This window comes from Bidens hawaiensis, unplaced genomic scaffold (genome assembly GCF_021521415.1).
Source record: "Bidens hawaiensis isolate Kalapana, Puna unplaced genomic scaffold, B.hawaiensis_p1.1 tig00010126_1, whole genome shotgun sequence".
Taxonomy (NCBI): Eukaryota; Viridiplantae; Streptophyta; class Magnoliopsida; order Asterales; family Asteraceae; genus Bidens; species Bidens hawaiensis.
The window spans coordinates 324444-336842 of record NW_027491765.1 but is presented as its reverse complement, the minus strand read 5'-3'; the positions used below and the strand labels follow the sequence as shown (position 1 = coordinate 336842).

Here is a 12399-nt window from a genome sequence, read left to right as displayed (position 1 = left end):
GGCTGAATAGTATTCCTGTTCTACCAACAGTGGACGTACGCACATGCCATGCTGGTTGGTGGATAGGTTACGGCCAACAGTAATAAGGTCGGCTGTATACTGTTCCTTTACTGCCGGCTACGCACTGTTCCACCAACTGTAGGCTGCGCACGTCCCCTCGTAAGGGTTGGTGAGTAGGCAGCGGCTAATAGTGACAAACAGTACTAGAGGGTGCTCCTCCTCGTATTGTTGTCGGTGAGCTGTCACCCTGTGATTAGTTCATGGGCTGCTCTGGTCAAATTGTCTGTTCCGCCCATACCTTAGTAGGTATAGTACGAAAGACCTTCCAGAAGCATACGGACTGGCTCATTTAGGCGGGAGTGTTCCCGCCTTGCTCATTCCTTCATGTGACTACTGAAGTAACGAATGCCTTGTGCGTGTAGCCTTGCTGTTAGTGCGGGTAGCCTTCCCTGATGGCTTGTATCCGCAGCTGCGGGAACAGGCGGGGTACTTCACCATTGGGAGGCTTTCCCTGCGGGTACAGCTGGCGTACTGCGCGTAAGGTTCTTTAAGCATGGTGGGTCCTGCTGGAGCAGTTGGTCATTGCGCAGACGTCCCTGTTCAAGGTGAGTCTTACGGGTCCAACTGGGCTCTGCTGGGACCTACCTCTTCACGTGGGCATAGCAAGGTGGTTGGCCAATCACATCGACTATGCTAACTTGTCTTAGTAGCATTTGATTGTTTTTCTTTCTTTACGCTTTTCTTCTTTTTCTGGGAAGATGAATTTTTTGACAACTTTCATACATCCGAAAGCAATGGAATGCAAACATTTTCACCAATATCCTATCTCCACACACATCGTTTTGAAGGAGATCCCGGATAAAGTCTTGCTTATTGCAAGAAGAGTTAATTTGGTTCTATTTTCTCTAGTTTCATTACTTCATATCATCCTAATATCATTGAAATTGCTTTGTCAAAAAAAATAGTGATAAAAACAATAAAACTAAATAAATAAATAAAAACAAAATTACAAAGGTGAGCTCTGTATCTGCCAAAAACTCAATACAGTTGGTTCAACTCAACTTCCCTAAATTACAAAACAAACCCCAAACTCATCCTGAATTACAAAACACACCCTCTACTTTAACTTCCATTAAAACTAAATCAAACTCCAGTCAATCTCATACGACGGTAACTCCTCCAACGACAAATATTCCTCCGTAAACTCCGACGACGTCGATGAGTTTTCCAACGACACTTCCACTTTCAAGACCTCCGGTTTCTTCGACCGCCGTGAACCGGACTTCTTACACCGGTCTACGGACTTACCTTCCGACAAACACTGACAAATGGATTGCAATTTAGCCACGACAGAAGAATGTAACGGCTTAAAGTCGGTCAGTTCCGAGCCGCCGGCAGGACGAAGCTGCGGGAAGTTGAGCCGCGCGTAGTCTCCACGCAGCTTGTAAGCCGCTTTGTCATAAGCCAGCGCGGCTTCTTCGGCTGAGTCGAATGTACCCAGCCAAAGCCGGGTCCGGCTCTTGGGTGATCGGATCTCCGCGACCCATTTTCCCCAGTGGCGTTGCCTCACACCTCTGTAAAGCTTCACGGGTTTAGGACCCGACCCGGATTGTAACCCGGGTGTAAGATCCGAAACCGGGTAAAATTGGGTGGGTTGAACTTGAATCGGGTAAAATTGGGATTCGGTTAATTGGTTTGACCCAATTGAGGGTCCGGTTAATTCGGGTAAACCGGGTTGATTGTATTCGAATTGGTTTTGGATTAGGTAATCCGGGTTCAAACCGGGTTGTGAATAGATATTGGAGACGTGAGAAGTAGAAGGGGGAAGGGGAAAAGACGAAAAAGGGCATGGGTAAGAGGTGGAAGAAGTAGAATAAGGAAGGGTATTTTGGTAATTTGAAGATTCATTTGATGCACTTTTGTAAAAAGGTAGAAGTGCATCCATTAAGTCACCACCAGAAGTGGATTGTTGAAACACGTTATCATTCCAGAAATCCATTGCAGTAGAAGCCATTTAAATAAAATAAAATAAGATAAAATAATACAAAAAGATGATTTCCCAAGAATAAAAAGACCCGGAAAATCAAGAAAAAAAAATGGGATTTTATTTAAAAAATAATAAAAATCCCTTTAGAAGAAAGTTTAATTTTAGGGGAACAAAAAACAACCCCTAAAAAGGTAAGGTGAAAAGAAATAGAACCCAGTTAAAAAAAGATGGATCTCTATTCTGAAAACACCCGACTCTCTCTCAATATTAAAAAATAAATTAAAAAAAAGTTTGTTCTTTGTTCATATAATGTAATAATCTTGAAACTCTTTTAAATCCTTGACAAAACAAACCCAAATTAATTTGTTAATTTTAATAATAGTTGAAAGACCAGATGATTTACAGAAAGGGATACACAGAAGCGGGGAGTATAGAGGGGGGGAATAAAAATAAAAATTAAAAAAAAAAGATTTTAAAAGTGTGTGTTTTTGAGTATGTGCTTTAGTGTGTGCTTGTAGTGTGTGAATGGTGAGGAAGAAGGTGGGTGGGTTTTATAGGGGGTGTGGTGTGGTTAGGTTGGATGTGATGTGGTTAATGAATGTCAAAATGGGCAAGTAGAAACGCGTTTGTGGCATGGACGTGTGCCGGTTAACTCGGGACATGTGTCGGTAAAAGCCTGAATATCAGTTTTGTTTCTAACTCATGCCTTTGACCAAAGCCGTGTTCGCACCTAGTTTTACTTACCTAAATATTTATTTATTTATTTTTCTTGTAACTATATGACATTGTTCAAGTAACTATATATTTTGTTGTAACTTATATATATAAGAGCATTCTCATCCTATACTCTATCTCTAAACCAAAAATTACACTACAACTCACTTCATTTTCTCTCTCCATTTCAATAAAATAATATTTATTATACCTTTTATCATTACCTTTTCTCTCTCCTTCACTCACAATCACTTTCAAAATATATTAAAAAATTATAAGAGATAAACAGTAGCTTTTCAAATATACAGAAAAATCACTACATTTTCTAAAATATAAAAATATTTCACTCACAACACCTAAATCACTCTCTAAATTATAAAAACACCCCTCACATAAATAAAGGGGGTTGGATGAGAATGCTCTAAGAGCATTCTCATTCTATTCTTCATCCCTATCTCTATAATTACACTAAAAAACATTATATTTCTTTCTCCTTTTTAATTAAATAATATTTTTTATACATTTATCATTACAGTTTTCTCTTTCCTCTACTCACAACCAATCCAACAAATATTAAAAAATAAATTGGGGCAAACAATGTTCCCCAAATGTTTCCTCAAATTTACCAAAAATCACTACATTTCTCTCTTCACCCTATAATTTACACTCACAATCACTCACAATTCACCATATAATTTACAAACTCCCCACACATAATTATAGGGGATGGGATGTGAATGCTCTAAGAAAAAAAACTACGAGGACTTTAGTTTTATTTTGTTGATTTTCCGTTTGCTATATCAAGTTCCAATGTTTTGGTGCTTAGACCATGTGTAGTCATAACTCTTCACCCCCAGCCATTATGCGCCACGTGGCGCCCAGTCAGAGTTATGGTGTTTACAAAAACAGATTGTAGTCATAACTCTCCACCCCCAGGCATTATGCGCCACGTGGCGCCCAGTCACTTTTACACTTTTTGTTTTTTTTTTTAATTTTTAATAAGAATAATCAAATAACAATAATATTTTATTAAATAAATATTACATGAAAATAAAAAAAAACTATTTGTCGTCGTTGTCGCCCTCGTCGTCTTCGCCCTCGGCGGCGTCGTCGTCGTCGTCCTCTTCGTCTTCATCATCTTCGCCATCGTCGTCGTTGTCTTCATCATCGTCTTCATTGTTGCCCTCGTTTTGATCATCGTTTTCACCAGACAAAAGCCGATACATCCAAAGATGTTGGACCAAATCCTCCTTTAGTGCATTATGTATCTCTCTTGACCGCACGGAATCCGAGTTTTCGAGTCTTTGCTCCATACTTGCCGGAGTCCGTGGTGGATCCGAGTCCGGTATGAAAGTTGGATATATTTCTCTTCCCTCGTCCTCGATGATCATGTTATGAATTATGATACACGCATACATAGCACATTTCATTCATTCTAAAGTCCATAGACGACAAGGATTTTTAACAAAATGTCATCGTTGTTGAAGAACACCAAAACACCTCTCGATATCCTTTCTCGCAGACTCTTGCCCTTTCTTAAAATACTGTCTTTTTTCATCCATCGGGTCTCTGAATGTTTTAACGATTATCGCATACTCTGGATATATTCTATCACCCAGATAGTACCCATGATGGTAGAAGTTATTGTTAGCCCAAAACGAAGCGACGAGAACGGTCTCAGATATATAACTCTCCATCACAGGAGACTGCTCTAAGATGGTTATGTCATTGTTGGAACCGGGAACACTAAAGAATGCCGACCAAATCCAAAGGTCGTATGAAGCAATCGCTTGAAGGCTGACCGTTGGTCCCTTTTGGCCACCTCGTGTGAATTGACCTCGCCATGCAGTTGGACAATTAGCCCATTCCCAATGCATGCAATCTACACTCCCTGTCATGCCGGGGAAACCATGCACCCTTGTATGTGCCTCGTAAAGACGTTGTAGATCGTTACAGTTGGGCTCTCTCAGATAATGTGGTCCATATAGTTTCAATATTCCTATATTTTACAAAACTTTTATAAAATAAATGATTAAAGTAAACAAGTGATAAAACTATAAAAAAAAAAAAAAACGTACCGTAACAAAAATACTCCAAGGTGTCCCGAGTTGTTTTGTCGGCCACCTTTAAATACTCGTCGTTGATGTCGGTCGTGTTTCCGTAGGCGAGCAAGCGTACGGCTGACATAACCTTCTGAATAGCCGTGAATCCTAGCGTCCCTCGACCATTAGGCTTTTGCTGAAAGTAATCAAACTCACGCTCCAAATCATTGGTGATGCGCATAAATAAATTTTTAGACGTCCGAAAACGACGCCTAAAGGTCTTCGGGTTCTTGTATCTCGGCGAGTCGCAAAAGTAATCCGCCATCAACCGGTTGTTGGCTTCGGTACGATCTCGTTCGATATATGCTCTTTTTGAAACGGGGGGTGGTGGAGAGCTAATCGCACTTGTAACGGAACTCATATACTTTGTCGCGAGCATAATCGCACTCGTAACCGCCTGTTCCTCCGCCACGTCCTCGGCTTCTTGGTCGGGCCCGAGAAACTGTTTATATATAGATGGAGGATCCATATATAGTGAATTTTGTGTAAGGAATTATAGAGTTGAAAGAGAATTTTTATAAATTTGATGAGTTTTGATTGGGAATTAGTTAGTTTAATATATAGGAAATAAATTTTTTTATTCCATTCCAACGTTCAATGCAACGGACCTATTTTTGAAATTTGTGCAACTTCTAGCTTTTTACTTAAAACATTCAAAAAAAATATAGCCAAAACGCCGGGGAGCGGGGGGTGCCCCCGGCGTTATGCCCCATAACGTTAGGCACAACGTCCCACTACGGACGGTCTTAGTAAAGCCAAACATACTGACAGAATTGCAGTGATGCACTGAATCTGAAAGGGTTTATACACCAGCAACGGATAACTGAGGATTTTGAAATAACAACTTGGATGATTAGATAGTTGTATGATTAACTTTCAAATTAAAAGTTATTTTAGTGGTTCTCTAAAATACTTTAATCGGATAAACTCTAACTTGTGACAATAAATTTATATGGAATTTGTGAAAGAACCAAAGAGAGTGTCAATCATAACATGAACGGTGTTTTATCTCTAGGGCTAGATTCCAATTCAGATAATTGTTTCAAGCAGTTATCTTTCAAATTTTAAATGCCCCAGTCAGGGCCTCTACCCCTTGGATCATGTTAGGGGTTGCCGTCCATATGACCGCGGACTGGGGCCGGTACCCTCAAGCCCTTATTTGTTAGGGGTTTCGCTCCTAACATCATAACAAACTAAAACAAATGTACACTCTGTATATTCCTAGCCTGCTTAATGTTTATTACGATACATTGTCGACTAATTAATAAAGTTACACTAAATTACTAATAATCACTTCTATATTGCAAAGTTACAATATATAATAACCTCAATAATATTCAACGTTTGGAAAAGAGTCTAGCTACATTTTATTAGCATACTACAAGACAATACACTGTCCACATGATCTTTGCACAATCATAGCCCATACGATTAAGTGAGTCCACTCCAAAAATATCTATTGCCACGTTGTATCCACTTAGCACTAATTTTCAGCTTTTATTTTCATTTTTTTTGGGAAACATGGTCAGTGTTATCTACTTATACTTATCTTTAAAGAGGATTCAACCAAACCCTATGTAGAACTCAGTAGAAGACGTCCTAATCAATGTTTTTAAAACGGGGCTTGGTTTGCATTTGGTTTGGTTTGAAATCGAGCGCTTGATTTGGATTGGTTTCCCTTGGTTTTGTATAAACTTTTAAATTTTAAATTTCAATTCTAAAACAAAAAAAATATCATTAATTCAAGAATTTAAACTCCAAAATGTCTAGACTTCAAACTCTAAGGGGTGTTTGGTAGAGAGATTTGAGGGTGGAGAATTAGGTTTCTCTTGTTTGGGAGAATTAGGCGGAGAATTGGTTTTCTCTGAGAATTGGGTGTAGGCAAAAAGTAGAGAAATCCAATTCTCTCCATTTGGAAGAGAAATGGAATTCTCTCTGCTTCTAAATCGCGTCTCTGCTCTACTCCGTTCGCGTATGATGATGATGATGCTCCGACCGGCGATGGTGATGATGATGCCGACGTCCGGCACGGCGGCCGACGCCGCAGCCACGTCCGTTCGCGTCTCTGAGCCAAAACGAAACCCTAAATCGCGAGGCGGTGTTGCGAGGCGGAACCCTAAATCGCGGTGTTGATGTTGCGCGGCGATGATGATGACGCTCTACTCCGTTCGCGGTGTTGCGACGCGTCTCTGAGCCACCATTTCTCCACCATGATGATGCCGAGGCGGAACCCTAATCACGTCTCTGCTCCCGTTTCTCCACCCATTTCTCTATTGTACCAAACAAAGGAAATGATTGTCAATTCTCCACCCATTTCTATTTCTCTCCAATTCCATTTCTCTCCCATTTCTATTTCCATTTCTTCCCATTCTTTTTCTCTGTACCAAACACCCCCTAATAGTAATACGCCTAAAACTCAAAGTTAACTAGGATATTATTTGCAAGTACGAACTCTTTATTTGTTTGTTTAGATTTCGTATTTTTATTAAACGACAACTCACATATTCTTTAACTCTGCCGGCGATAAATTACAGCTTTATTAAAACAATGAAATTTAAACTCACGCCCAAGTTTTTTTTAAAGCACACTTTATATTACCCTCTAAAAAGTATTTGCATGTTTGGTTTTTAAACTATTTGTAACCGCACTTGACACAATCCAGTTTAATTATCCTAACTCGTGATTATAATATATATTAAAGTGGTATGCTATCTTTGTATGCCGAAAGACGCAACTAATATATAAAACATTATTCACTTAATTAGTTAGCTTTTGACACTTAATAATCACTCTTATGGCTAGTGGCGCTGGAAGCTTGAGTCCAAAGTCAGATATATATATATATACCGTTAAACAATAATATTTTTTTATTTATAGAAAATCAGTCGGTAACTTGAAATGGTAATTATAATTACCCATTAAGCACATAGCGCGACCTAGAAAGTCTTCGGTTTCTTTTAATATTTTGCCAAATTTATTGGATAATATAGATTAATAATAGGATTGTTAAAAACAGTCTAAACCCAAAGCTTAATGGATCATGCGCTAAACAACCAGTCTTAGATCTGGGTTATCAAATAAATGCATTCTCTAAATTAAGTAAAGTTTAAACTAGGACGAGCCAAATCATACCATTTCAACGTGTTATGTATATGCAACAAGTTTGTTGAACTATATGCTTGGCATTGCCATTGGAACGAAAATGGTTGTCACACGCAATGCCAAACTATGCGTATAAGACTTGGCCCTTTTTTTATTGCATTAGTAACTTAGGAGTTTATGACAAATTAAGCTTTTGGTAATATCATAGGGACCGTATGATATGAGACTCATTTAGTACCGATTCACTTATTTACGGATGACTCACTTATTTATGGTTGCTACACTCGTCATGAAGTCATCATAATCGAAATTGTAATCATTTCAAATGTGGCATGTTCAATCAAAACCACATCACTAAATCCATAAATGTATCATACAAATAAGAAAATTCTTAATATCACACGGTTAATACTTGATAAGTGTAGAATTAGACTTGTCTACCTTGTCATGTTCGTTCATTCATTTTTGTAAATAAACAAGCATAAATGAACTATTCGTCAAGGTGTTCACAAATAACTCATTAACATTCGGTTCATTTACAAGCCTGCAAATAATTAAAGATCAAACATCCATGTAATTTTTAAAGATCAAGCACGCATATGAGCAAATCACATGAACCATTCATTAAAAAAATTATTAATAAACTTTTTAGAACGATTTTTTTGTGTGTGTTTAGGTCACTGCATTCTCCAATTTAGAGAGTCTTGTTTTTCCACTATGGTCAGACTATGTTGTCTTAATCGAGTCTACGCTGACTTCAGAGTTGGCATGGGCGTTATCCCAGGAAAACCATACTGTCGATTGCCACTTGACAGTTTTTGCCACCACAAAAGCAGAACTCTCTATCATAACACACGATGGGACAAAAACCCAAGTGGGCTCGGGATCCGAGCTGACAACCTCACAAAGCCTATCTCAAATATTTCATTGTCAAGTGAGGATCGAAGTTGGTATTCAATAGAGAACCCAAATCTTCTTACCACTTGACCACAAACGAGGGATAACCATCCATTTAATTAACTCAAATCACTTTTTTTTCTTTTTCATAAAAATAACTTTGTGGTTAGGCTATGTGTGGTGGGCGTGGGTTCAGGCGACAAATGGGCGAAATTGGGCGCAAACACCGCACCCCAGGCGATATGTGGGCGAATTGGGGCGGGGGCGGGATGTTTTTATCGCCTGGAAGAAGAATAAAATTATTATTATTATTATTATTATTATTATTATTATTATTATTATTATTATTATTATGTGTGTGTATATATATGTATATATGTTGTGTGATATATATATATATATATATGTATGTATATGTATATATGTTGTGTGTGTGTATATATATGTACATGTATATGTATATATGTTGTGTGTGTATATATATGTATATGCAAAATGAATCCTAGAAACAACCCAAACCAACCGAACCACCCATTCCCTCCTTTCGGTCAACACCATGGTTCGCAAAACGAACCGAACGTGAACTTACAATGGAACGCGACGAACCTAAACCAACCAAGCTATCCGTTTCAATTTCCCGACTCGAACCTAAACATGTACGCCAACCGAGCTATATGTTTTTTTATATTTTTAGTTATGTATTTTTTTTAGTTATGTTTTTTTTTGTATTTCTTTTTAATTTTAATGCATTTTTATTTTATTATTTAAATAAATTAGTTTTTATTTATTAGTTTAATTATAAAAAGAAAATAATAAAAAAAGATACTGTGGGCCCAACTTGTAGCCCCTACACCATTACACCCCAAAAACAAATTCGCCCCCTTTGCTGACTGGGCGCCACGTGTCACAATTCGCCCCCAATTATAGCCCCTCCACTACACATAGCCTTAGTGGAAGTGAAGAAGGGGCTAAACTGGCGGCTGGCTCTAGTTGGCTAGAGCCTGAAAGTAGAATGCCTTTTGGACTAATAAGGAATCAGTTCCTTGAATCTAACCATGGTTAAGAAAGGAGAAAAGTACCAAAACAGCCCTTTAATGAGAGAAAAAAACCCCAAATAGCCTGTGAGATTTGAATTTTTCAAAATAGCCCTTCAAATCTCACGTCCACGTTAGTTTGTGATATTCCCCGTAAGTTTTCGTGGTCGAATCAAATTCTGTCATGTGTTTTTCATTCCCACCTACCACGCTATTTTTCATCCCAAATCTGTCGGAAACGTAACTTTTGACATCAAATATAACCAGAAAAAAACCAACTGTAACGTGATGTTTCAAGCTGTTTTTATCGGCAACGTGAGTTTTCAAATTTATGGTTTTTAAAGGTATTTTGAAATTCATCTCCTTAGATGAATTTCAAATGAATTTTAACTTCGGAGACGATTTTCAATTAAAGTTCATTATCTTCTTCTATTGTAAACCTCTTTGAAACCTTTTGTATGTTTTTCATATCCTCACAACCATGTTCTTCTTCTCCCACTCCCATATGAAGCTGTTCGGGTTGGGTTGTTCATCTACTTCTAGGTCGTGAATTCGGTGGCCTTCTCAACCTTGCGTAAATCTGAATCTGGTTTGATAATTAAAAATTAGTTTGTTATTATTTTCAATTAGTTGTGAATGAGTTACATACTTTCAATGATGTGTTTATTTCTTGATACTTGTTTTTAGATGGTTGGGTTAGTATCTCATGCATAATCGATTGGAAGGTTTTAATAGTTTTACATTGGTCTATCCTTCCTCCATATTTTACAGAAGCATGAGACTCCATAGATCCAAATCTTGTTAACGACGAGGATCTGCGATTTCCTCCGTTGTGGATGGTAGATATGGTAAGTTTAATTATTTTTTTATTTTTGCGGTTTACAATAATTTTGTTAGTAGTAGTTATTTTTTTAATAAATTTCAGGTTTATCTTCCAATAAGTGTTGAACTAAAGTCTATTAACTTCCGACGTCATACGGCGAATGAAATTTATTATTTTATTTTTGGGAAACTTTAAGGTACAACATATAATCCAGACACATTTTAACGTTGAACATATTTTTGGGAAACTTTAACGTACAACATGTAATCCGGATACATTTTAACGTTGAACATTTTTATGGGTCATCTTTTAGCGTATAACATTAATTTGGTTCTTATTTTATCGGGCCCACCAATAATTGACATGGAGCATATTTTTGGGAAACTTTAACGTACAACATATAATCCGGATACATTTTAACGTTGAACATATTTATGGGCCATCTTTTAATGTATAACATTAATTTGGTTCTTATTTTATCGGGCCCACCAATAATTGACATGGAACATATTTTTGGGAAACTTTAACGTACAACATATAATCCAGATACATTTTAACGTTGAACATATTTATGGGCCATCTTTTAACGTATAACATTAATTTGGTTCTTATTTTATCGGGCCCACCGATAATTGACATGCAACATATTTTTGGGAAACTAAAATCGTCTCCGAGGTTGAAATTCATATGAAATTCATCTAAGGAGATGAATTTCAAAATAACTCAAAATCCATCTTATTTGAAAACTCACGTTGCCGATAAAAACAACTTGAAACATCACGTTACAGTTGGTTTGTTTCATGTTATATTTGATGTCAAAAGTTACGTTTCCGACAGATTTAGAATGAAAAATAGTGTGGTAGATGGGAATGGAAAACACATGGCAGAATTTGATTCGACCACGAAAACTCACGGGGAATATCACAAACTAACGTGGACGTGAGATTTGAAGGGCTATTTTGGGAAATTCAAATCTCACGGGCTATTTGGTGTTTTCCCTCTCATTAAAAGGGCTGTTTTGGTAATTTTCTCTTAAGAAAGACATTGTCCACATCAGTTTGATTTCGGCGCAAATTACTACATACTTAAATCAACTTCTCTTTTAATAAATTGGTTGTGGCTCAATGGTAGAGCACTCACTTTACAAGTGAGAGGTAGGGGGTTCAAACCTCACTACCACCAATTTATATGGGAGATATGAGGGATGACCATGGCTTGCCATGGTTCGAGTCCTGATCTCACCCGGTTTTACCGGCTCCTCGCTGTCGTGCCATTTGGCCGGCGTGGGGGTCGGCTTTTATCCGGTGAATCCCTCAATAGGTGGACCGCTAGGGGCCTCGTCCGTCCGGACTAGTGGCCGGCTCGGGCTACTTTTAGCCAATGGGGGCCGCGTACAAAGTACCCGACATTACTTAGTTGGTCGTTAAAAAACATACTTAAATCAACACATAAAAATCACGTGTACGCCACGTGAACACATACAGAGGTATTTTATCCAACGGTCTTGGACCAAGCCTATCACAATATCCTGATATCATCATCCGTACACGTGGCAAGCTTCTCGGTAGTTGGTAGTTGAGACGCACCACAATTGCCGTCGTCAGTGTAATTTCACTGATTTCCGGTAGTTAATTTTTTTTTAAGTTGATTTTCTGATTATAAACTATTGCAAGATTAAAAAAAAAATTCATTACTTGATTGATGTTTCTTATCTAAAATAAATTTCTTATAATTTTAACA

General features: G+C 37.9%; 1 pseudogene; it reads right to left on the bottom strand.

Moving 5' to 3' along the window:
* Nucleotides 1-985: 985 nt before the first annotated feature.
* Nucleotides 986-2636, bottom strand: LOC143534296 (ethylene-responsive transcription factor RAP2-4 pseudogene; annotated as a pseudogene).
* Nucleotides 2637-12399: the final 9763 nt, after the last annotated feature.